General features: G+C 29.1%; 1 long non-coding RNA gene across 2 annotated transcripts; it reads right to left on the bottom strand.

The window, feature by feature from the left end:
* Positions 1 to 627: 627 nt before the first annotated feature.
* On the bottom strand, positions 628 to 27,736 carry LOC107452100 (uncharacterized). 2 transcript variants are annotated; one of them, XR_011636447.1, is made up of 7 exons: positions 27,175 to 27,736; positions 25,518 to 25,667; positions 21,490 to 21,574; positions 19,130 to 19,212; positions 17,771 to 17,829; positions 9,531 to 9,673; positions 628 to 6,342 (listed from the first exon to the last, which is right to left on the bottom strand). It is a non-coding gene; the product is annotated as an uncharacterized lncRNA (long non-coding RNA). The 2 variants fall into 2 exon arrangements; XR_001585154.4 differs by lacking the exons at positions 17,771 to 17,829; positions 19,130 to 19,212 and having other exon boundaries at positions 27,175 to 27,719.

Below are 27,736 nucleotides of genomic sequence, written 5' to 3'. Positions count from 1 at the left end.
CGGACTACTAAATTGATTCGCGCTGAGGTCTTTCGTCTTCTAGGAGGTGTTGGTAGAACGTATTAAAGGTTTAGGCAAGATGTTTTAACATTTTTTTTCCTTTTTTTTTTTTTATTCTTACGTGATTTCAGAAATACTTTTTTTTTTAATTTAATGGCACATATCAATAGTTCTCTTTTAGCGTAACATTCTCAGAATAAAAAAATTGAATCGGAGAAAAGTTTAGGCCGTCTTAATAAGTCTTAACTACTGATGTCAAGAGAACTATACATAAATAAGTTTTATATTAAAGGCTTTGAAGAATGAGTTGACGAATTTGTAAGAACAGTCTGTTAAACTGACAACTTAATGAGACTTTTCAGAATTTATAGAATGGGAAATACCATTTTTTTTCTTCCAAGCAGACAGCTCACCCTTCTTAACTTAGAATAGAGTTTGATTAAATTCTCTGAGAAATCGCACTGATAATTTTAAAAAAGCGAATTTAGAGTTCGTATTTTTTATATTATTATTATTACTTTTATTACTTATTGTTATGTTTTTGAACTTCGATTTAAAAAAAATTCCCAGAAATTTGAAAATTACTATACTATAACATGTTATGTGTAGTCAGAAAAAAAAAGCTGATTTCCTCACTAAAAAGACTTTATTAATTCAAATAATTACATAACATAAATACTACGGCACAATATAAAATGCAGGAATAAATTACAATCATAGGAAATGTGTCATAAAATCAAATGAATTTTGAAAATATGAATAGTTAAAAAATGATAATAAATATGCACAATAACGCATAGTAAATATTATGCATTATTTTTTCCACGTGTTACACTTCCATCAAATAATTAATAATTGCGTACCATTATGACTTAAAAAAGCATCCAAAATTAAGTTCGATTACTAGTATTTCAGATTTTACTTCTGTAATTATAACTTATAATGACAAGAAATTATGAATCGCATATAAATTTTTTGATTCACGACAAACAATTATTTTATAGGTTATGCATTAATATATATTTATTTTATTATTGCTTAAAATGTTTTAACAATAAGTAATCAAACACATGCATAGTATTCTATTTTAAAGTAGTACTAGGCTAATGAAAATTTTAACACTGAATAAAATTTTACTTTTAATTCATCACATTTTCAGTAATTTTCATAATAATATTTTTAATAATTTCTATAAACGATAAAGATTTTTATGATTAAATTAATTAAGTAAATGAATAGTTTTATTTGAATATTTCTTTCATAAAATGTTTTGGGGAATAGATTCTGGGATATTAAATTAAAAAATTGAATGTGTGTGAATCACTATGAAATTATGTTGCCATTATGGAAGAAAAGATGCCACACGCGATTTTGTAGATTTTAACATACTAGTTTCCAAAAATTTTGATTGTTACTTAATTGCAATAGTAAAGTTTTTTTTATTTATGGAACAAAATTCCCCAAAAAATTTCTTATTCACAATTAGCTAAGAAAGAAAGATTTGCTTAAAAAGAAATGGTAGAATGACCAAAAAACACTATACGCTGCAAACAGTGTACAAACTATTATTGTAAATGTTTTAAAAACGCGTTAATTTTACTCAAAAAGAAATCTTCAGGTTTAATATATGAGAATTTCAAGTTCAGTAGTAATCAACCGGTTTTGTCCTTGCATCGCATTTTAATAATGATGGATTGTCGGAGAAACGATCTAAAACTTTAAATATATATATATTTATATAGTACATTAGATTATTAGAGTGTATGTTAAATTTATTTAGAATTCACATTATGTGAATTATTTCTTAAAAGTAGTTTATACAATAAACAAAAAAAATGTAGAAAATGTAGATAAACACAAAGATTTGAATAAAAGAGAAAGATTTAATTTTTGTTTCATATATAAACGCAAAAAAATGAAAATTCATCTTTTTACAAAATTGTTTTAGCCTATTAAGTACGTAAAAAAATAATTAAACGCATGTCGACTAAGAAAATCATTTTTATTTCTGATTTTTCCTGTTACAGAACAGTTTAACTAAAGCAACTGAATAAACTAAAGCAACCGAAAAAAATAGAAACTGTTCCAAAAATAATAGAAAAGATTTTCTTTATACGTCCTACAGCAAGAAGATTGCATCAAGCTTAAATAACGAACAAACCTCATACGGAAAAAAGTCTCTTAATTATTTAAAGAGTTAAAGAAATATTGCACTACAAATTATGCTAAGAAATATTGAAGCAAAAGTTGTATCCTTTGATGCGAAAACTCTTATCTTAACTTTCGTGTAACTCTAATTTAATAAATTGGACGCTTTATGGCAGAACCACAGTAAACATATTGCTTGTCGAAAACTACATAAGAAAAGAAAAGAAAGTCAATTTAAAACATCGATGAAGTAAGAACTAAAAGAAGTAAACGTTTCCAGAACCAAAACCACCCTCTTAACAACTGTAAAGTAAAACCCTCGGCCTATAAGTTTTCTAAATGAAAAACTTTAATTGAGAAGTAATTCACAGAAAGAATGTTTTCTGCAGGGCACGAATCTTTAGTAATGCTCTTACTATATCACAGATTACAATGGTGCAAAGCACAGACGATAAATATGCTGCACCAATTAGATCGATCCTATAGGATCAGGTAGTCAGTATTACTCTCCATGCTCAAAATGTGCAAAATGTAGGAATCACGGTAATGAGACAAGAACTAGAAAATACAGCAAAGAATCTTCCTATGATTTAAGACATATTATTTTTGAGTTCTAAATGCTTTGCAAACTACGTTTTGCAATTTGTCAAGAAAAACTGTGCAACATGTAGGAATTGCAGTTAAGAGACAAGAATTAGAAAGAAAAGCAAAGAACTTTTGCAATTTCCGATTCGATAGATTTCGAGACTTATACATATTCGATGTGTAAACACACTTATCAATATACGATATCCAATCAAAAATTTGCAAAATGTAGGAATCACGATGAAAAGAACAAGAAACAGAAGCTAAAAAATGTTTATGCTTTATAATGACTTCTCAATATTTTATGAATCCTCTTTTCATACAAATAAAAATCAAATTACTCGAATTAAAGCAATTATGGTTAAAAAAAAAAAAGGTCTTCAGGTAAAAGTCTTTAAAACGACTTTGTTTCATAATCACGGCTCAGAATTCACTTATTTCGAGCTACAACACAAATCAACCTGTGCAAAATGTAGGAATCACGGTAAAAAGACAAGAATCAGAAATATCTATAACGATCCTGCTTCATAATCACGGCTCAGAATTTTACGAATCCTCATTTTGAACAACAAGAAAGACCAACTTGTGCAAAATGTAAGAATCACGGTAAAAAGGCGAGAATCAGAAGTCTAAAACCACTCAAATTCATAATCACGGCTCAGAATTTGACGAATCCTCATTTCGAACAAGACAAATCAACCTGTGCAAAATGTAGAAATCACGGTAAAAAGACAAGAATAAGAAATATTTTTCAGGACTCTGTTTCATAATCACGGCTCAGAATTTTGCGAATCGTCAATTCGAAACTAATGACAAACCAACCTGTACAAAATGTAGGAATCACGGTAAACGGGAAAGAATCAGAAATCTCAACATCATTCAGACTCTTAATCGCGGCTCGGAATTTTAAAAATTCTCATTTTGAGCTGTAAGACAAACCAACCAGTGCAAAATGTAGGAATCACGGTAAAAAGGCAAGAATCAGAAGTCTAAAATCACCCCGATTCTTAATCACAGCACAAAATTTTATGAATCCTCATTTTGAATTGCAAGATAAACCAACCTGTACAAATATAAGAATCATGATAAGACAGCTGGAATCAGAAGTATCTATTAAGACCTCATTCTTAATCACGACTCAAAGTTTAACAAATCAACCTGCGAAAATGTAGACATCGCAGTGAAACGTAAGTATCGATAATGACCTTAGTTTTATGATCTTGGCTCAAAATTTTACGAATCTTCATTTGAAACTTCAAGTCAAATCAAATCCAACAAAATGTAGAATTCACGGTCCGTCTACAAGAAGCATAGAATGTAAAAGCATGTTGGTGAACTTTATGGCATTCTTAACTAAGTTGCTTCTTCGTCACTATATGACTGGAAGAAATACCAACTAAATACCCTAAACCTTTTAGAGTTGCGCTTTTGTGTAAAATCTTAGCAAACTTACATAAAGTAAGCCGAAACCTTGCCCCTTCTCTTAAATGTGCAAAGTGTCGAAATCACGGAAAAAGCAATAATGCATTCTAAGCAGTGCCTAAGATGTTTAAATGTTTCAAAAGATCCATACCTATTTCATTTCTTACTTTTTCATATAGATTACATTATTCAAACTGGCTTTGTTAGGTTAGAAACTGAATTCGAATTAGTTAACCAAACCTAATATTCACTCAATTAAAACACTCCTGCGTTTCAAATAACACAAAATTGCGCATACCAATAAATAGAAGTTACGGTTTCAGCATTATTTTCGAAAAAGTTAAATACAATCTCAGAAAAATATTAAAAATTTCAATTACATTTTTATTAATCTCTACTGCGACTTTCAAATTTAAAAACTCCCACGCTTTTTTTTTCTGCCAGAAATAATGCAAATATTTTCATTCAATGATAACCTTTAATTTTGAAAATCGTTAAAAAAAAAATTCATGGAAGAAATTTAGCGCAACTGAACAATAGCGTCAAATTAATATTTGCGACATGCGAATTGAATTCCTGAAGTAAAATAAAAAGAAAGAAAATAGATAACCTCGAAACTTACTAACACTTTGCGAAATTTTGACGTAAGTATTAATTCACGCGTGTAGTAAAAAATATACGGCTGATTGATTATTCATTATGACTATGATACCAATAGGATTAATTGGTACCAGATATACGGTTAATTGAATTTAGATTTTAATGGTGCAAGAAACAAAACCGGATGAACTGCGCATAATATAAATGTTATTACGAACTCTGTGTCACAAATTCAAATGGTGTCATAAACTAAGTCTAATGAGAGGAGGGGAAAAAAACGATCATACTCGATAATTGAAAGTCGTGTGTCTCTTATTTACCAAAAGAAGGCAAATCACTAAAAAGTTCTATATCAAGCTTCCAGAAAATTGGAGAAAACTACCCACTGCTAGCTAATAAATATTATTGATTAATTTTATTAGTTAGCACCTCATTTCGTTAAACCCCCCCCCCAAAAAAAAACAATTTTTACCGAAATGCATTATTTACCAAAATTAAACGTTTTCTTATAGATTCCTTTTTGATTCCGTTATTAAAAAAAAATATTTTTTGCACAACTCTGCTTTGAAACCCAATTCGATGTGCAATCATGTAAATTTCATTTATGTAGGAAAAATTAATAATTTAACACTAGAAAGACTGAAATACCTATATTGCCCAAAAGCAGTCAAAATGACTGCATTGTGAAAGAATAACTAACATATAAAGAAATTTGTTTAAAATAATTTTTTATATTTTTGATATTATTTCAGTTACATAACAAGTTATTAGTAAACATCAAAAATTAAAATAAATATAAAAGTCACAAAATTCTAAGAAATTGTGTCATTATTTACATCATTTTTTTTCTAATTGAAATTAAAAAGCAGTCAAAATGACTGCCTTGGGCAATCTAGTGTTAATATCAGAGCAGAAACACGTTTCGAAAAATACGATGCTTCAAAATAATATCAAATGCATAAATTTTTTTTTAAAGATATGTTGACGTATTTCCCGTCATTCTTGCACACCTAACACTTGTGAATTCAATAGCCAAACATAATTAACTAATATAAACTATAATTAATATAATTATAAACATAATAATCATATACTTTGTGGTGCATGAGGAGTTTTAAGTCGTTTAAATAATAAATAAAAAAAACATAATTAACTTATGAAAATGCTTTAACCTTTACACGCCAAAAAAAATTTGATTTCACAGACCATATATTGTTGCAACTATAATAAAATTTAACCTCATTTATATTAAATGAAAATAAACAATGACAAACAAAAATTAATTATACATATGATTAGAAACCTAGTCTACCACACAGCCCATTACACATTCTAAACCCATTACTTTTTATCTTCAATGACTTTGTTTTTAATTTAATCTCAATCTACACACATGGAATGCTCTATTACAGACGTTGTGGCGGATTTTTCTTATCTACCTTTCTTTAACTCTTAGTCACCAAATTAAAATGATTAATGACTTGCATCTTTCTGAGCTGCAACACACCCCATGGTCGAAAATTCCGAAGCATATTCAGTGAAGCGGTAAACGTTGGTATCCACTTTTTGTTAACATCTAAGGAAACCCTGAAATAGAGAAACAAAAATAATAAATTTTATTTGTGTATTTTGATGTTAATAAACACACTTTAAAGACTGCTAAGTTAAAAAATGCCCAGTCCCAAGTGTTACAGCAGATGCAAAATTTAGAATGAAAGCTAGTCTGAACCTACTTAGTTTCTCCCATAAAATAAAAATTAACATAAACAATTACAAAGAACTTCGTATATCGGGTAATTAGGACCGGACTTACTTCGGATAATCGAAATATTCGGATTAGAGAGGTTACATTGTGGTTTAATCCATTTTTGTCCATAAACTATAAAAATGGAGGATTTTTTTTATTTTTTATAATGACACTATAGCATTTAAATTCGATATTACTTAGTAATTGTCTTCCTGTCAAATAGGTATAAAGATATTTTAAAACTGATTTATACTATTGTCCCAGATAGATGTCAAAAAAAGATCTTCCGATCCTTTTTTGAATGAGCCATTTGTGCAAAGCAGCAATAATTCTGAATTGTTAGCTGATTTCCTCGATTTTCAAAGTTAGTTTCTTCACTAAGCTTTATAAGGACTTCCCTAGATTTCAATCGCACTAAGATACTTTTCTTGCACGAGCAACATAACATGCTATCTTTAACAGAAATAGTAACTCTGATTATCAAATCAAACGATACTAGTAATGGACAACTTGTCAAATTTTCATTAAGTGAGGTGGCGAAGTTAACTGATCATAAAACCAAAGCGTTAAGTTTTTCGCTACGTTTTTTCTTTTTTTTTGCTCTGAATATAAACAAAATCGGTTCTCGCCTTTCTCAACATATTCAAAGCTGAACCTGTTACATATTAGAACCGGTTAAACCTCTTTCCTGCCTTCAGAGATCACCTTCACCTTTCTCAAACATATTCAAAGCAGAACTTGTTACATATTAGAACCGATTAAACCTCTTTCCTGGCTTCAAAGATCACCTTACTTATAAGAGAAACATGAACATTAAACATAACATCAAACAGTTTAGAAGCTTCGCCCCATTCGCGTTATGCATTGGATACTTGCAAGCGACGTCACGCGTGGCCAATCAAGTTCGTCACACACGCGTGACGTCGCTTGCAGCATGATAATCAACCCAAGTTTTAAAGCTGTATCGTTAACACTCTATGCACAACCTCATTAGACACAACCATGTGATTAATTGCAAGTAACTAATTATAAAAAGCAAACAAATGAAACAAAGAAAATTGCGATATTCAAATTTCCTTAGGAAAACCAAAGCAACCAACTTCACCTACTGAACGTTTATAAGTTACTCCCATAAAATGATTAATTCTACATTATGTCGTCCAAATAGTAATTTTATTTTGAAGGTCTAACGTAGAGGAATTATAACAGCAGTTTACTAAAATTGAAGAAAAAAAACTAAGTTTATGCGTAAATAAACACTTCTGAACCGACATCAGTAGGATGGTCGTCGAGATTCCACTTTAAATAAACAAAAAAAAATTTTAACTACCTGTATCCTTTTATACTTTAAACTAATTAAATTAAAAATAGCTCCTTCCCTTTGAAAAAATTTAAACGCAAGTTTGTTTCGGACTTAAATTAGGAAAATCAATTAAAAGCCCCACGTAATCCAAAATACCCACTCAATCCAAATTAATACCTAATTTATATTAATACTATCGCTACTAAACGGTGTAAAAAGACACTTATCAAATTTTAACTTAGCAATTATTATGAGCAGCTATGGCTCAGTGGTTAAGGTACTGAACTGTAATTATGAAGAATCGGGGTTCGATCCCCAGTCAAAGAATACAGAAAAGAGAAGTCCAGCTCTTAGAATACGTAACTAAAGCGGAGAACTGCTCGGTTCGGTATGCTATACCAGAAAAACAACTTACAGGGTGAACAACATACTCAGATTTAACAGAGCATCATATATACTCAGAATCAGCGCATAAGGAGCAAAAATGTTGTCAGGAGGTATGTCACCTGTGAACCGGTTGCTGGGCAACTCTACATGTATGGTTAGGTACGCTGCCTCCCGCCAAAGGCCGTTTCTTTCTTTCTTTGTAAAATGTATTAGCAGATTTAATTATTATTGATGATATAAATGTATCCTCAAAGAAATATCTTAATTATAGTACTTTTTATGAAAAAGATAAAACTTTTCTCCTGAGCCCTTTCCTAACTCCAGTGGTGGTTGGTAAGAGAATTTTTTAAAAATGCTTTACAAAAAAAATTCTGAAGCCATATTCTGGTTTGTCTTCTCAGTTAACAAATTCTCCTAAGTTTGTTTTAAGTAAGAAGAACAGAAATAAGTCTGGATTTTTGTTATAAGACAGAATATCCTCCAAATTCGCAACGTTGTGAGGAATGGTTTATAGGGCCATCCTTAACTTGGTCAACACACCGTGTAGACATTTTTCCAGCCACTGACTTCACCTCAGTTTGCATCAATCCAACCAAAAGATTACATTTTAAAAGTATGTTCTGAAATGTTATTGCAGAGTGAAGCACAAAAGCACTGCAAAATTGCTGATCTAGAAAAAAGTTTTGAGGACTGCATACAAAATGTGCTCATCCTCGGATTTATACACTGATTAGGAAAAAAGCCTGAGGTCCTGAGATTAGACAAGACTCAGGCCTAAAGCTTGAGAGTAATGTGTCAAAGCCAAAAAATAAGACAAATTCTGCTGGAAGAAAATGAATCTCGAATTGCTATTTGAATTTGGTGATGGAGTTCAATTAAACATAACTATTCAGAAAGTAGCCATAATATTGGTTGGTGATTAATTCTGCTTTTCGTGGTCACAAAACGATTGAACAATCTTAATAAGCCATCAGACACACAGTTGGAATTGAAGTTTTCTAACAATTTGAAAAGTTGTCTAAATTTTGATTGGCTATTAAGCGCTACATAATGACCATAATATGCAATCGCAACGCTGGAATACGCCATTTGGGGAGCAGATAGGTTCCATGCCTTTAGCCCTTCCCCCTTCTTTCTCCTCCCCTTTTCAGTTGTATAAGAATGTACTACAATTTTCCTTTTCTTAATATTTTTCGTATTTAATTGTTAAAAATATTTTTTTTAAATGTCCATGGTTCTTTCTTTTAGAACTATGTTTAACGTAGTTTTCAGTTCCATATAATTCCCTAACTTAAAAGATTTTAATCCATTTGAAAATCAAGACAGAATCTAACGTACTTCCTTCTTCTGCGACTCTCCACGCGCTAAGGGTGAAAGCATGCGAAGTGTTGCCATGGGTAGAGAGCTCTGCTCTACGCCATCTGTAGCCCATTTTGATCGCCAATTGCTGGAGATTTCTTCTTACCTTTCTTGTAAAATTTCTGAAAATGGACGAGAATGGTTTTAATTAACTAGCAGGCAATGAATACACTGTTGTCTTTTTTTGATCATAGTGTTAAAAAAAAAAATTTAGATCTGTAAGGGTGGACCATATGAAAAGTGAGCACTCGTGACAGGGTCAGAAATACAGCAGCGATAGCAACGCCACTCTTAATCATAAATAAAGGTAAGAGAGTTGCACTGTAGATTGCGTATGGCTCATTCTAAATCAGACCATTTCAAGAGTATGCAAAATCGTTCTATGATGGAATAGAACAAAGGGTGGGAGCAATGCTGTTAATGGCGTGCATCGGTTATGTCAAAACACACGACAAGAAAAAACTAAGTTCTCTAATGAATTCATTGCTACTGTTGATGAAACGGATATGTCAATTGAGAGCAATTTTGACCATTCTCTAAGAAAAGTTTAGAAGGCAAAAAAGCAGTTGATAATTTACATTTAAAAGCTCTATATATAAAAGTTTAAAAAAAAAGTTAGGCTGTTGGTTGCAATCTTGGCCAGATTGAGAAATGTTTCTATTTAGTGTTTTGTTTATCAGCGTGAAAATAATTTTTAGGAGGTAATTGAGCAAGCAATTTTAGTACCTTAGTCACTATGATCCTTGAAGCGAATAGAAATAGTTTATAAGTTTTTCATATTATTTTTCATTTGTGTTACATATTTTCATTTGTGTTAACAATTAAAGGAATATGTTTTTAGAATTTTAATACCTTAACTTTCAGGTTGTTTTTAGTTGGGCTATGACACACTAAAATCCATAGGAAAATTGGAATTACTTTGCTCACCTTTCACAAATTGCCACAGAGTGTCAAAACGACTAGCATGCATAACAGACTCGAATATTAAGGAATATGCCGACATTTCTACACACGACTTGAATCATTTCTGGTGGGAAAAGATGGACGTAGAACAAATCATTAAAATTGAGGAAATATTTCTGAACTTGCAAGCAAGGAACTTAGTTTGCGCACTTCTTCAAAAAAGAAAATTTAGAAACATTGAAGTCGTTCACTTTGCATGAAAAAAATGGATCAATCCTGAATTTTTCGACCGATATTTTTTTGAAAATCCCATCGAGACATATTTCGTTTCAAAGATTTTTTTCAAACAGCACGAGTCAAAATATATACCACGGTAGATTCTCCTTTATTTTTTCCTCATTATTTCTGCCAATAGTTATTAAAATTTTGTAATTAAAATCTAACCCTTGCCTACGATAGATCGTCGATGAGTTTTTCATTCTGGTCAGCTCATGAACAGAACTCACGGTCAATAGACAGGTACCGTGTCTAGAGCTCAAGTACAGTTAACACGCATTTTAAACTGCTTCCAGAATTTAAAAAAAAAAAACTCACCAAAGAGATATAATTAATTAATAAAAAAATTACGCCATCTGGGGAAGAGACCGGTTCCATGCAGGGCTGAAGAGAATACAAGGGCTAGTTCACTCCGCTCNGAACCAGCCCTTCTATTCTCTTTAGCCCTGGGTTCCATGTCTTGAACTTTTCCCTCTTCACAGCTGTATAGGAATGTATTACGATATTTTCCCTTTTCTTTATATTTTTCATATATAATTGTCACAAATATTTCTTAAAATTTCCACTACGCTTTCTTTTAGAATGTTCAATGCAGTTTTCAGTTCTATGTCGTTTCCTAACTTAGAAGTTTTTTTATCTGTTTGAAAATCAAAAGAGAAACAGCCGTACTTCCCTCTCCTACGACTCTCCACACACTCTAATGGGGAAAGCATGCTAAGTGTTGCCATTAGTATAGTGCGGCTTTCAGGAAAACTCCTCCAGACATCCGTCACGCGTCGTGGCGGGTACTATAGTTACGAGGAAAAGACACTTCGAATAGGAGTGAAGGGTGAATAGTTTTGTCTTAATCTTGGCATAGATTGTCGTGAGTAAACCAGTCGATACCTTCTTTCCTCCATTCGAAATGTGCTCTCGCTTGTTACCATAGTAGTAGACAGTTCCCGACTATAAGTCTGGAGGAGTTCTCCTCAAAGCCGCACTATAGAGAGTTTTGCCGTAAGCCACCTATAGACGTAATAAGATTAAGAACTAATAAAATAAATAACACACCTACTTTTTATTGTTAGGTACAACTTTGTTCAGTCTCTTACCATTTTCCGCTCGCTGGAGTCTAGAAGTTAATCTGTTTAGCAATTTTTAAAAATCGAAAATTAACTCTTTGTATAACTATTTTTGCACTCAAAAAGCGGTAGTCACAATTAAGTCAATTTAATTTGCATTTCTTGTAAATTAAAAATTTAATAGTATAATCTTTTAAGTTTAAGAAATTAACTAGGTAACAAGTTCGTTAAGCATAAAAAAAAAATAATCTTACCACATCAGCTTATGATTTTTTTTTAAAAAAATGCCAAGTGAGATTTAAAATTAACAAATGAAAGAAAGTTATTGAGAGTGAAATTGCAATGATATAACAAAATGTCTTTTGCTTGGAAACCTAAACTGCAGCATCGTTCAAATTTGCAAGTATCTTGACACGGTGCCAAAATGAACCATAATTGAGAACTTTTGCAAAGCGTTTATCTTACGTTACCCACAACGCTGTATTTAAATCCCTTAGCGTATTGTGGGGAAATTTTCGCGCTTGCACTCTGAAGCTTAAACAGCCTTAAAGTTTAAGGAAACAGTTTATGCTATGTAAAATCTGAAAATTTAATCCTTATACGATATTATGATTCTAGGCTGTGTGATATTGTTTAATTTGGAACCGAATTTTTTTTTTCAGAGATAGTTTAGAGCAACAGCTTTATACTTCATGAGGGATAATTCTACCTCAGCTGGAATAGTGATAAGAATTAAAATTACAAAATGAATTACATACAAAATACAAAATGAATTAAAATTAACAACAGAAATTAATTTTTTGGAGCAAATCAAAAAATGATTTTTCAACATAAAAATTTAAAGTTTTTAATTTGATGCAAATTAAGGATGAATTGAGACTTTCAACAATTTCCTGTTTTGAAACAGTTAATTTAGATTGGAATGGCAATCACAATTCTTAATTTCGTTTAAATAAATGGGAGTATTTGCAGCTTAAGTTGCAAGGAAAGAAAATAAAATTCAGTTAAAAAACAGAGTTTTTTTTTTGGGGGGGGGTAATTTTGAAAGTTTCCAAATCGTCGTACCTTTTTACTAATTTTTACTAATTTACTAATTTTAATTCGAATAACCCTTTTTAAGTTTCAAATTATTTCCTTATTATTTAAGAAGCTTTCTTAGAGAAGAAATATGATTTACATTTTCACCCCTTCCTTCTAGCTCTCGTGAAAATGATGGGGTGAGGTTTCGCCCTCAATTTCTCGCTCCCGTGATATTTCCGGGCTGGAGTGTTCAGTAGTAACGAGGTAATAAGAATAAAAGTAATTCATTTCTTTTCCCCAGAAAACATTTTATTTCTCATTCTACACACCAGATGGCAGTATCAAGATATTTTTAATGTAACTGTAGATAGTTAGTTTATTTCAAACTAAATGCCAGCACTAATCAAATACGTGTAATTGTGATTGGATAAAAAAAATAGTCAGTTTTATGACCGTTTTCTTGAAAATTAACCGATCGTTAAGGGGTTAATGATATCTTTGTATAATTTCTCATAAGTTGTAACCTATATTTTGATCATAAAAATGTTGAAATACCTTTGAATAATTTACCGTTTATTTTAATTAATTTGTCATCATCTATGCTCATTTTATTTTTACATAAATGTTTTCACTTAAATTTATTTTTTGCGAACTATCGTAAAAAGTCTATATTATATTATATATATATATGAATATTCAACGTGAACTAGAAATTGATAAAAACGAAGAATTTCATAACCCATTGTTGGACTAAAATCTTTAAAAAAAATTTTAAAAACTGCAGAGAAATTCTGGATCAGAAAACAGACAGAATTTAAGGTATTATAACGAATTAAGACTGCCATTTATAATTATATGTTCAAAGTTTTCTATTTCTTGAGAATTAGTATCCTAAATTGGATACCGAGAAAATGATTCAGGGTACACATTTTCTACTTATTTTTCTTATTTCTCCTAAAATAAAATGTGAATTATCAATATGATATCTTATAAAATTTCTTTATAAAGAAGCAAGATGGAAATTGAGCGTCTTAAAAATTACCTTATTTGAACACCGCAATTTTATAAAAATAATTTTTCCAAAAATCTTATTTTTTGATATTATTTAAACTTCTGCTTATTCGATCAGGATAACCTAGAAAAAATTTGTAATAAAAACTTACCTATAGAGTGAAGTTAGTAGTCTTTTTAAGTGATCAACATCCCATTCTGGTTTTAAGAGAATAACAACCAGGATAAAAATGGCATTATAGTAAACTAGGAAAAATTTTTGATTTATTCTTAACCTACTCTAATCATTCTTAAAAGAACCGAAAAAAAAAACCTTTTTAATTAAGATTTATGTTATGAAGTTAGTACGCAAAAATTAGTTTGTATTAATAATTTTTAAATCTAACAGAATGTTACAAATTTAACAATATTTAATTACCCTTTTCACATCGATATAAAGCATGTAGTAACAGTCGTCTGTTGTAATGTAAATTGTAGTCTAATACTGGAAGTAAATTGTTAAATAACAGACTTGAACTTTTATTCACGTTTTTAACACTAGGTTTACGGGACGTGTAATTTTGACGCATTTCAAATTTTATAAGAAAAATTACAAAACCCATTTGCATTTTTATTTTATCTCTTGTAATGACTTTTATCCATTGATCGAGGTAAATACGTATATATTGAAGTCTATTCTCTTCAAAAGCGTTGAAATATTGAAATTCTCTTTGTGGTATACCTATCTCTATGGATATGCGTCAATTTGAAGCGATCGTAATTTAGACAAAATTTTGAGTAAACATGCAAACATCACATCAATAATATATAGGAATGTACCGACAATACTTCGATCCGTTATCCGATATCGTGATCTCAAATGAAACAAGCGATAAACAACTGTTGCCAATAAACACAGTGTACTGTTTCAAAATTATCCAGAAAGGATTTTCTATTTCAGTTGGCCAAAGAACTTGCAAAAGGAGAAAAGAAAAAATACAAAAACAAAGATTATAATCACCCACCATCTAGTACTTCGGGAGAACGCAAGACTTGCCAAATTGGCTTTTGTAAAAGAAACAGGAGCAATAACACCTGTAAAATATGTGAAAAGGTTGTTTGCGGAAAGTTTACAAACAAAATTGAGTATTTGTGTAAAAGATACGCGAAATAAATGTATAATATTGAAATAATGTATAATAAAATTATTGAATAATAAAAACTTTCCATAAATATACATCTCATATTTTCATTTTTTTTTCTTACAGTATATAATTACATTGCTTTCTAAGGTGCTGTTATATGTATTCGTTCATGCGTCAAATTGACGCGTGTTCGTAGAGGTAGGTATATAAGAAACGTCCGTAAACTCAGTGTTAACCTACTCTAACCATTCTTGAAAAAAATAATTAAAAATTTAACCATGCGATTAGTATGCAAAAATCATGTTTGTATTAATAATTTTTAAATCTAACAGAATGTTACAAATATTACTATATTTAATGTCCCTTTTCACATTTATGTAAAGCATGTAATAACAGTCCTCTGTTGTAAAGTAAATTGTACTCTAATACTGGAAGTAAAATCTTAAGTAACAGACTTGAACATTTATGTACGTTTTTAATGATTTTTTTTTAAACTTTTTTAATACCTTACAAGTTGACCTATACTATCTAGAGCAGCGATTCTCGAATGGACTTAATAATTGTTATTTATCGTCTATATAATTTTTTAAAATTACGATGCCATGTCTTCAGATCATCCTCAGGGATGTTTCCCAGACTGTCGCCAATAGCCCATTGTGCAGCTCTAGTGTGACTTGAACATTTATTAACGATTTTTTTTTAAACTTTTATAATACCTCGCAAGTTGATCCCCCTTGGAAGTTGACCTCGATTTTCTAGAACAACATGGTTCTCAAATGGTGTTCCACGGAACCTCGGAGTTCCGTGGAAGATTTAAAGGGGTTCCAGGAGGTAGAACTTTTATTAAACATTTTTTTTAACTATTTTGAAACCTTTTATTATGTATTTAGTTCCAATCAATAAATTACTAGTTACTCAATATTTTCGATGTCTTTACGAAATTATTAAAATAAATTGCCAAAAACATTGGGAAAAAACTTTTTCTAGTAATGTATCGAACAAATAATTGTAAAGACATGTATTAATAAAAAAATTTGCATTAGTATTTCCCATTGTGATCTTCAAATTAAAATGAAATTACTAAATTCGATAGCATAGAAACGTTTAGATAAGTTCTTTTCATGCCTTTTTTTCTTTTTTTTGAACAATTTAATTTAATATAAAGCTTAGGCTACATAATTAATCTTATTGTAAAGCTAAACGAAAATGTAAAGGATTGTTTCATTAATTAAATTTATTTCCATTTTGATTGATCATAAGTATAAGACATATGGAATGATAAAAAAAAAGATTTATCTTCTTTTATAAGTTGACAACATACGCGACGCACCGCGTATGTGGACAACTTCTAATGGTTTCACTGTATTCTGTTTTAGTCCGCCAATGTGGCAGGTCCCAATTATTTATTTATTTTTTTAACCTAGAAGCAAAACTTATGCATGCCATTCTTAAATGAATAAATAAACCACGCTATTGAACCATGTCATTAAAAGTGATTATTATTATATACATAAACTATTATTTTAGTAGATGAATTTTGTTGGCATGATTTCAAAACAATTTCAATACTTTTTCTCATGGATTAATTGCTCAGGGATATTAATTTTTCTATTTGTTCCAGAGAAATTTAGAACAATTTTTTCCTGCAATCTCAAAAACTTTTAGAAAATATTTCAAATACATAGAAATTTTGTAACTATTTTCTCATGCTGCTTTATTAAATTTATGGAATTCCTAAACTTAGCAAAAAAATTGAGTTACTACATTATCATTTATCAAAATAATACTCATTTATCACATTTATTTAATCATTTATCAAAATAATCTGATTTAGAATTTCCTGTAATTTCTGAAGATGGAAAATTTACCATCGACAATTTTTGTAAGACATTTTAATAATTTTCTATCTTTCCTCAAACAGTGGAGCAAAATAAATTTACAATGAAAACTGTCGTTTTGCATTTATTATTTTTTAATTGGTAAAAGATGAATAATTTTAACAATTTATTGTAAACATTTTTTTCTAAATCCTCGTTGTATACAATAAAGATAGAAAATACCTCAATATGAATTGTATTCTTGAATTATTTCATAAAGAAAATTCAAAAAGATTTTGTTGATTTTTCAAATTTAGGTTAGATACAAAAAAATTTTTTTTATTAAACAGCCTTATCACTTAGAAAAACGGCATTGAAACTGAACATGGTCAACTTTATGAGATTTGTGAAAGATGTATTTTCACTATGTTTCATAAATGAACTGCTCAATACTTCATATTAATGCAAGGATTTCCAAATGGAACAGTAGTCCACAAGAATTCTCACAAAGCACTAAATTAAAACATTTTCAACCATTATTCAAAAAAAAAAAAAATTATTCAGGGTATAATTTCACTATTTGCTAAAATTTTTTATTAATATAATCATAATGAAATATTAAGAAAGTCAAAGGTGAAAGAGAAGAGTTGTTCCCACATTAAGTTTAATTTGCAACTGAATCCCATTAACGAATTGTAAAAATTTTATAATAGACAATATTTTTTTAAATGCTTATTTGCTTCATGTGACTAGACATCATATACAGCATTTGCAAGTAGCAGATAAGACTCCTTTGCTGTGCATATAAAAATTAATGTAAAAAATTCTATTTTATATCATTTAACACTTCAAGAACTACTATTTTTAAAAAAAAAACAGTGAGTAACATTTTATTTTGACACTAAACATCATGCAATCATTTTGTAATAGTTATTTGGAACAAAATTTGCAATGTAATAAAAATAGTCATATCTGATAGGAAGAAAAAGAATGAATCAGCATCTTACCTTAATAACCAATCTACTTATTTGTTTGGAAATTCAGACTGACTCATGGCATTAAATAACTATAAATGAATCACGTAAAGAATAATAATGAAATCATGAACTTAAAAATTGCCTCTCTATTATAAATAATATTTAAATGAAATGCAGAGAAAGAAAAGTTGAAGCATTCAAAATTATAACAAAATCTCAAAAAACGACTTCAAAATATGTTAGGAGTTATTTTGTCGAAATAAAAATCTGGGACATTCCATGAATAGCACAGTAGCATTTTAACTTATAGCCAAACTTATTATCAAGGACAATAAAAACCTGAGCATTTTACATAAATAGTTTTTAATTAAAGTATTACAACAGTAATATTGGTTACAAGCGCACAATTTACAAAGCTAATCACTATGTTACAATTCGTATAATTCATATATTACATTACTAATAAGGTTACAATCGTAATAATTAAAATAGAAAATATAACATAAACAAAACTATGATAAATGCTTAGATTGTCAGTGTACTTTCAATTAGCGTATTCTTTATATCAAAAATATAATACATACTTACTGTTTTACAAGTCAAAATGTTATTCGTAGGATGTCTCAACTGCTATTATGATTTATATCAATGTTTAATGCATCAAAATTTATTTGTATATTCATAGCAATTTAAAATAAAAATAAATTGTATTCAGAACTAAAAGTTTTTTCTCCTTTGCTATAATTTCTACAGTATTATAATATGTTATGCATGAGATTACATGAAAGCAATCCCATTTCAATTCAATTGATATTTCACTTACTTGAAAACTCCTTTCAGGGGTCTGTCTAGGTTTTTCCGAGAGGTACCTATTTTGTGAAATTTTAGATATAATTTGTGAAAATTAAAAATTATATTAAAAAATCAACACAAAAATATGGTCAAAATATGAATTTATCATTTCTTACGGGATACAAAAATAAAATTTTAGGAAAAAGTATTTTGTGAAACCACCGTTTTGCCTGAAGTTGAATTTGTGAAGGTACCGCTAAACGGTAGTAAATTTGGCCTAGACAGACCCTTGCCACTATGGATAAAATGTTAAAAACTTTCTTTAATGAAAATAAGCTTAAAAAGCTATCTAATTATTTAATTAAAATCTATGTATCCAAAGTCAAAGTACTCTAATTAATTGTTTAAATTTAAACAAACCTAAAACAATAATTTTAATGAATGTGTAATGTGAAAGACACAAATAAGAAATAAATAAATAAAAACACACTATTTTATTCATCAATCAAATAGATACAAGTGACTTAAAGGTGATGTTCTACAAATATTGTACAATAGTTTGACATTAATTTTGTATAACAATGATATAATACATACCTGATGTTCTTTTCAGATTCTTTAAGATACTTCCCAAAACTTACCTACTTTAGCAATCAATAAGTATCAAAAGGGACTAATATCTAGCAAAAAAATAGTTTGTAAATAACTTTAAGCAATTAACCAATGAATAAATAAGGAACATTTTATTTGAATAAAAAATATTCATAAAATTCAAAAATATTTCATTTTATCCATTAGTAAGAAATCTAATAAAATTTTAAAATAAAAATTTCAATGATTTTTCCCGTAAAATTTTATGCAGCAATGAAAGGATATAAATGAAATCATTAAAAACAACTAATTACAACATGACGTTTTTTTTCCCAGAAAAATATGGTAAAAATAAAATTTACATCAATATATATATTTTTAAAAAAAGTTAACTGACTTGAGATTGCTGAAACTTTAATTTTTAACCTAATGAGCATAGGAAAATAAAAGCTTTCTAAAAATATAAAAAGTGGTTGAATTTTTGATAAAAATACATTACTCATAAAGCCAAATAATCTTGAAAACATTAAAAATGATTTGAACGAAAATAGCTTATACATAAATGATAATCTAACATTTCATTTTCATATCTAACATTTATAATTAAATTACCTACTAATAAAGAATATCATAACTTTATAGTAAATAAATCAAGAAACAAACTTACTTCTCACAAAAATCTCAATATTGTATTTAAAAATCGTGTGAATATGAATAGACATGCTGGACTTCAAAAACACTAATTACGATATTGAATTCTTAAATCATGTAAATACGAATCACTGCATAATTTTAAGATTGCACGAATACGAATCACAATGCATAGTTTTTAAATCATTGATAAATACAAAAATTGATGTTTGATATTACAAATCGATTACACGATTTGTTCTCAATAAAGTTATATTTGTTTGTTTGAAAAAAAAAAAATACATAAATACTAATCACAATACTGGATTTTAAAAACATGTGAATATAAATCGCTATATTGGATTTTAAAAACGTTTTAAGATAAATCGCGACATTGCATTGTAAAAAAGCGTGCATACAAGTTGCTTGAACAGGAATAGCGACATGCGACTTTTAAATTGAGTGAATATGGGTCGCAAAGCATAACTTTTAATCAGGTAAATACGAAAATCTATGTTTGAAATTAAAATCATGTGAATAAAAATCGTGATATTAGCACAGTTACAAATATTCAAAAATGGTGAAAATCTGCCAAACAAAACCGAAAAGAATCAATTTACAGAAAAACTGCAATTATTTAAACATTTTGTTTAGCAAAAGTTTCAAAATTTTTTTGGATTATAAGTTTTTAATTCATGGAAACCCACAAACAAATGGACTTGAGACAGGATGCAATATTTGCAGAAAAATCACTAGCCCTGCTCATGAAATCACGAATTCTTAAACCCAGAGGAAAGATGCAAAAAAACCTGGAATACAATCACCTCTGCAGAATTCAATAAGAAATATATTTTCAAACCAATTAGCAATAAAATTTATTTTTTATCAAAAATATATCATTTTGTAACAAACAAGATTTATGTAGCTGATTGTCTTACACATAAACTTTATAATACACAAATTAAGTATACAAAATCTCGGTAGAAACAATACTTTGCACAAGAAAAAATTTTAAAACTCAGTCTTATAGTTAATTAATAGAGTTAAAAAAAGTTAAAGAGAGATCATTCAAGATTAAGAACTAAAAGTAATTTATACAGAAAACTTAATTTTTAACAAGCAAGGGAACATAAATTAAGAAATACAAATATGGTTGTATTAACATAAAAAAATTATAAACAAATGAAAACACTGAACAAAGAATAACAACAGGGAAAAAAACAGACTATCTCTAAAAAGAAGACTAGACTTACTTCATTGACTACAACTTTCACAACTTTTTTGAAATCACATCCAGATAATTTATAACTTACTGTTTCAAACCAAGGTTATAATAATCCCTACTTTATGTTTAGCTGAGTGAAAGTAAGTTTAACTATTTTCATCATAATTTTTTTTAATGCAAAACAAAATGTATCTCCCAAAATAAAGAAAAACAACAAAACAAATAGCATAACTTACTTGCGCCCAGCTAATCATAAAGTATCTGATAATCTTAGATGCAATTTTTTATAAGTTAATATTTAATTTTTAAAGTTTAATTTGTCCTTTTAATTTTTTTTTTTGTTTTTTTTTTGTTGCTGAAAAGCAAACAAATAATCTTACTTTGAAATTAATATAATAAATACATTTGGAATAAAAATATTTTTTTAAATAATAACTATTTCATAGTACAATCACAAATTAATGACATTAATGTACTTTTTACTTGAGTAATTTATAATGCAAATACATACTCAGTTTAGAAGAATTAGCACAGATGAGTTGGATCCCCAATTCACAGCTACATTAGCAAACTTCCCAGAATTAAGAAGCAAAAACCTAGGAAACAAATACAATTAAATTTCGTATAAAAATTCATAAGTCACATCAACACAAGACACAAAACAAGGTAAGTGCCAGCTTCAGCTGAACTGAAAAAAAAAACTAAAATAGAAGACAGTGGATGCAAAGTACCCTTTAGAAACATTTTTTTCCCATTTGGTGGCTTCATTAACCTCTTATCTGTTGGCGCCGCACGACATACATTCATAGTTATTGTGCCCGTATGATCAACGTCGCATGCCATGCGCTGAAGAAGAAAATTGCATTGAATTTGAATTTGTCGCTACTTACTCGTCTTTTTGAATCAGGCGATTATTTTTGTATACCTGCATATTGCTAAAATATGGTGCAACTTTCTTCACAATTCTTGCAGTGAGACTTCAGTGAGTAAGACAAGTTGCAGTAAGACAAGACAGAATCTGTCTAAATTATTAGTTAATTTGATTGATTTTTTAAAATGCTTTTACTGATTCATACAATTTCACTATGCATGTTTTGAAAGACTTTATCCAGATTCTATTTACAGTGGGTATTTCACAAAAGAGGGAAACAACAAGGTTAACAGCAGCTATTTCTGAATTCCATTAATGTTTATATTATAATTTCTAAATATTCCTCACTTACGCAATATTCTTTTCTAATCAAATAAAATTAATTGCTAATAACTTTTTTTATAAAATTTTAAGACATCTTAAACAATAATTTATAGTAAAAACTGTCAACATTGCATAGATTCCATTTTTTGACAATCCTTCATTTCACATGTAAGAAAATGGCATTTGAATACATAACAGATTTGCCAACCTCAAAAATTTAAAAAGCCTGAGACTTTCAGTGACCGTGACATTTTCTCGCATAGATAACATAGGACATTTCTTTTTAGAAGCAAAACTCAAGATGCTTAAATTAAACAGCATAATTAATATTAAAAAGACAAATGCAACCATAAAAATTAGAACTTTATGATTATTTTAACGTGATCAAGTGGATATGATCAAGTGGATAACGTGATTTATTGTTTACCAATTAAGTAACTAATCTTTATACATTGAAGTGTCACCTTGCTTATTCTCTTAAAATGATATCTAACCAATAAAGAATAGCATCATTTAAACGATAATTTTAACTTTAATGTTAAAGAATATGACATAAAAATTTACCAAGTAAACAAGCTTAAATTTCAGTAACAATTCATATTTTAGGTAAATACTCAGTTAATGAGCATGCAAGTATCGACTACGAATGTGTCACACAGGAGGCCTGCACACAAGTTTTTTGTTCCACAATGAAATTATATACTCCACAAAAACAAATTAGAAGAAATGTTATAATGCAAATTGAAAGATAATTCATTCTAAATCTTCATATATCTATCAATTCTTATCTTCCTCTGTGCTTACCCTATGGGTGGTCTTCACATCGCCTGAGACCCCCTTTTACATGGAGAAGTCTTGTAGCGTCCACCATGTAAAAGGGGGGCGACCACAAACTATTTGTAGTTCACAAATTTTGTGGTGGATAAAGTTTCATTGATTGATAGAATCGAAGCTCTTATCGCATAGCCTCAATATTCAACTCAGCCCCAAGTTGATTCAAAATAATTAAAACAAGTAGAAAAACCAACAAAATACATAACATAATTTCTATTCAAAGTATGCAAAGTATAAATATTTATAATTTAAAATACTCCGGACAAGATTTCTTTTTTATCAAAAATGCATTATCAATACAAAACTACTTTTCAAACTTTGGAATTTTAGCTTAACAAGTTTTTAGGCATAACGTAAACTTATAAGCACAAAAATAATACTGTTTAACACGTTGAATGCCACGCTAATTTTACATGGCTGGCAGTCTGGCCAAAATGATTTTTGTGTGTCCTATATTGTATTAATTTTTTCAAACGATTTTAGTATATATATATATATAATCAATTTACTCGAATTATGTGTTTCTAAAAATCTTAGCTTCACTGGTCGTCGGTGACCCCTATGGCAGTCGATGTTTTAATAAATACAGTGGAAAGTCTCATATATAGAATCATTAGGACTTTGGTAAGTTCAGAAGAAAAAATTTTTCATATAATAGGTATTTACGTTAAACAAGCATCCTTACTTAAAAATAAAAAAACAAGAAATAGGCGATAATTAACGTCAATTACAATCATCAGCGTATAAATCCGAGTAATTTGTGTGGTCGAGCTATTTCCGAAGTTTTTGTTACAGATTTCCACATGGTTTATAAAATCTCAATGTTTTAATAAGCCGTTATAACATACCGTTAATTCCGAATCATACATTTCAGTTAGTAAAAATTTCTCAATCCACTCGATTAGCGATGATTCCACGGTAAATCTGCAAGGTTTTGTGGATCCTTTTTTCAACTACTTATTAAAATGGATTTTCACTTGGTTATTAAAATCCTAATGTTTTAATACGATATTTCACTCGGTAAACTACGAATTGTGCATGTCCTACTCAATTATTGATGATTCATCCGCAATTCCAAGAGAATTTACAGTATCAGTTTAGTCAGTTATTGCCAAAGATTTTCATGGTGTTTTAATCCTACAATATCACACACGGGAAATTTTGAATTGGTTTTATTGTCCTCCTGGTTTTCTTGGTTTTAATTTCAACAATTGATAATTTCCACATAGTCTTAAAAATTTTGATTTCATTTTTATAGATTATAATGATCCGCAAATTCTGAATCGAGCTTTTGAATAATCACTTCAATCGTGACGAAGCACTTCAGTCAATAGTGATCAGCTCAGTCACACTAATTACTTCAGTTGTGACGAATTTATCTGAAATCCATAATTTTCAAAATGTGAAATTTTCACAGACTCTGAAATTGAATGCGTGATTCTTGGCGGTAATAATCCTTCTATGCGAGACGCGCGTAAAAAAAATACGCAATTTTTATTAAAATCAAAGATCTGTTGCCATAATTTTAAATTAAAATATATAATTAAGTTTGTCCTGTTTGTTAAGTTTGTACTGCGCAATATAAATCTAATTTTGTTCTTAAAATCAGTTTTAGATACTACTGAATAAAAACTTTTGCAACATTCATTTAAATAAAAATGAACAAAGCACTAATAAAATCACAAACATTTAATGTTCTCAACATTGAGGATAGTTCTTGATCATAGACCAAAGCTATAGCATGTTTATTTTTGTGCTTCATTTGCCTTGTTTAGACTTATTTTTAGGTACAACGAAATCAGGGGTCTGTCTAGGTTTTTCTGAGAGGTACCTATCTTGTGAAAATTTAGACATAATTTGTGAAAAATTAAAAATTATATAAAAAAATCAACACAAAAACATGGTAAAAATATAATTTATCGTTTCTTAAGGGATATAAAAATAAAATTTTACGAAAAAGTATTTTGTGAAACTACCGTTCTTCCTTAAGTAGAATTTGTGAAACTACCGTTTTTCCTAAAATTTAATTTGTGAAGGTACCGCTAAACGGTAGTAAATTCGGCCTGGACAGACCCCTGAAAATATACCCTTTCGTTTATCGGATTCCAAGAGAACTTTAATTTAATACTTAGTGAGTTTAACACAAATATCAAATATTTGAACCATTTATGAATATAGTTATTATGATTAAAAAAGTTAAGGGGATACTTCTGCATCGTGATCTGTTGCACTAACTGCAACCACCAAGGCTCCAAATGAGTCTTTAACTTAGAATTTTCTTTTAAAAAATATGTAGAGGTTTGTCTGAGGGGGAAACGAGTTATACCCTTAGAGTTGGTTATTTTCTGCTATGTTTTCTGCTTTTTAGTTTCCAACCAGTCGCTGCACGGAAGTTGCCAAGACTTGAGTGATTACCTGCTGCAGATCACAATGCAGAAATCTTCCCTAAGTTAAATTTAACATGGTGCCACAATACTTATTGTACACAAAGAATAAATAGAAAATCTTACGAATAATAGTAAGTTCCTATCAAAACAGAAATGCGAGATCTATATTGCTTCCAAGCTTTGCCAACAATAACAACTGAAAGGACATACTAAAATACTAGAGTAGAGTTGATATAAAGAACTATAGCTTCAAAAATGCTTGGTCTAATGAATCTGAAAAGGAAAAAAAATATTATTTAGAATGAAACTAGACACCTAGATAATAGTGGAACTCACACTACATCTTAAATGGTTATAATGCCTAGAAATAAATTTAAAATATCAAATAATCTTTAATCCTAGCCTGTTTATGTTTACACAACTTACTTCCCAGACAAGCTAGTAGCCATTGATCTGAAGCTGGTTGAGCTTCAAGCCACCACCGGGGATCGAACTCTTGTTCTTTACAATGACAGTTCATTGCCTTAACCACTGAGCCATTGGGGCTCAGATAACTTTAGCATAATAAATTTTATAACTTTTTTTTAAAATTAATTTAAGCAATTTTGAAAAATACCAAATTCTTTACTTTTAGAAGTACAAATTGTAAAAGGTACAATTAATATCTTGAGAAGATGTTATATCGTGGGAGAAACTTTTCCTGGCAAATTCTTTTTCATTTCCATCAGTGTGTTAAAATTTAAAATATAGAATATATATATCGGTTAAACTTTGTATAAATCATGAGGATTATAAACTGAAAAAAATGCTTTCAAATTATAAAAATGCAAGCAAATTATTGCAGGATAACTTCCTTTCTCCACTGCATAATCGAGTTATAATTTTAGTGATATTTTGAAAGAAAATTTTCAGCATCTGTTGTAGCTTTATGATTTATTTTAGGTTTACCTAAACTCAGTTTTCTTATATACTTTAAAATACAAATGTAAACAAAAGAGAATTGGCCAAGATCTCTTCTGCAAAATAGTGTCCTTTTAAAAATTCATTTTTAAGAGAATTTTTCCAAAACCTGTTAATAACAAATGCTTGGTAAATAATTACCTAATAAAAATGCTACTTTTTTTAAAGTAAAAAAAAAAATTTACAAATACAAAAAAATATTAATAAAATCAGTTATTTATATTATAATGCTATGTTTATAACAGAAAGTCAAATGCATGAAATTTTATATGCATTTAAATTCAAAAATATTATTCACAAATTTAAGACTAATTGATTGATCTTTATACACAGAGAAATAATTAAGATCTATCTTAACATCTTAATGAAACATCTCATCTTTGATCACATGCTTTTTTAATAGGTATATAAACTACAAATGTTTCTTTTGACTACAATTCATATTTAGCAAGTATTATCAAGGGAATATTATCAACATGTCTATTAGTTTCAACCAATCATATTTTTTTTTTAAAAATCGATAAATCATAAGTGTAAACAAGACTTATAAACTTAAAAACCTTAACCTTATAGACATCATATACAGAGAGAGAGAGAGACTTAATATATATTGATTTAAAAATCTTAACTTAAATAATAAAACTTAAAAATCTTTCACACAGAGAGCTTTTCACATTCGCATATAAAATTTATTAAATTTAGACACACCAAAAATTATCACGAAATATATAAAAATTAAATGATTCCATTCAGAAAAAAAAATTTATATACAAGAAATTCATTTAAATTAAATATATTAGATCATTATTCTGTTACTCACGTGTATTTTCTTCATTTGGTCCTTATACATGAAAAAAAACAAAGCATTATCATTATGGTAGATATATTTAATTATAATACATTAATTTGAAAAAAAGTATTTATTATCCGTTAAACACGCGTTAACAGATCTACTTTTGAATAAATATTAGCACGAATCAGTTTTTTAAACTTCATAAATCTGCCACTTCAACCAGGCGTAACTCTACCGGAAGTAGAGATGAACACCATCTTTCTATTATGGAGTGATAACGATGTGAAATTCAAATAAGTGGGAATAAATAACAGCAAGATAATTTCTATGGCTATTACCAACAACACTATTGGTCGATTCCTTCTCCCAACAACAACCAGCGCTACTCACAGACAGGTGAGGTTGGGAGAAGAGGAGAAAGGGTAATGTCTGTTATTGTTTTTCTTTACTTAAAAGGGTTGCTATGATTGGCGAAACTTTCATTTCCAAATTCAAAACTATACGCCAAGAACTCTCATCCTTCTCGTCTATTTATGGAACACGATATTCGGAAAAGTAATAAATATCAAATGTCTTCTTCACAGCTTCA

The sequence above is a fragment of the Parasteatoda tepidariorum genome, chromosome 3 (assembly GCF_043381705.1).
Source record: "Parasteatoda tepidariorum isolate YZ-2023 chromosome 3, CAS_Ptep_4.0, whole genome shotgun sequence".
Lineage (NCBI taxonomy): Eukaryota > Metazoa > Arthropoda > Arachnida > Araneae > Theridiidae > Parasteatoda > Parasteatoda tepidariorum.
The sequence above is the reverse complement of the archived record's forward strand: the minus strand, read 5'-3'. Positions and strand labels throughout refer to the sequence as shown.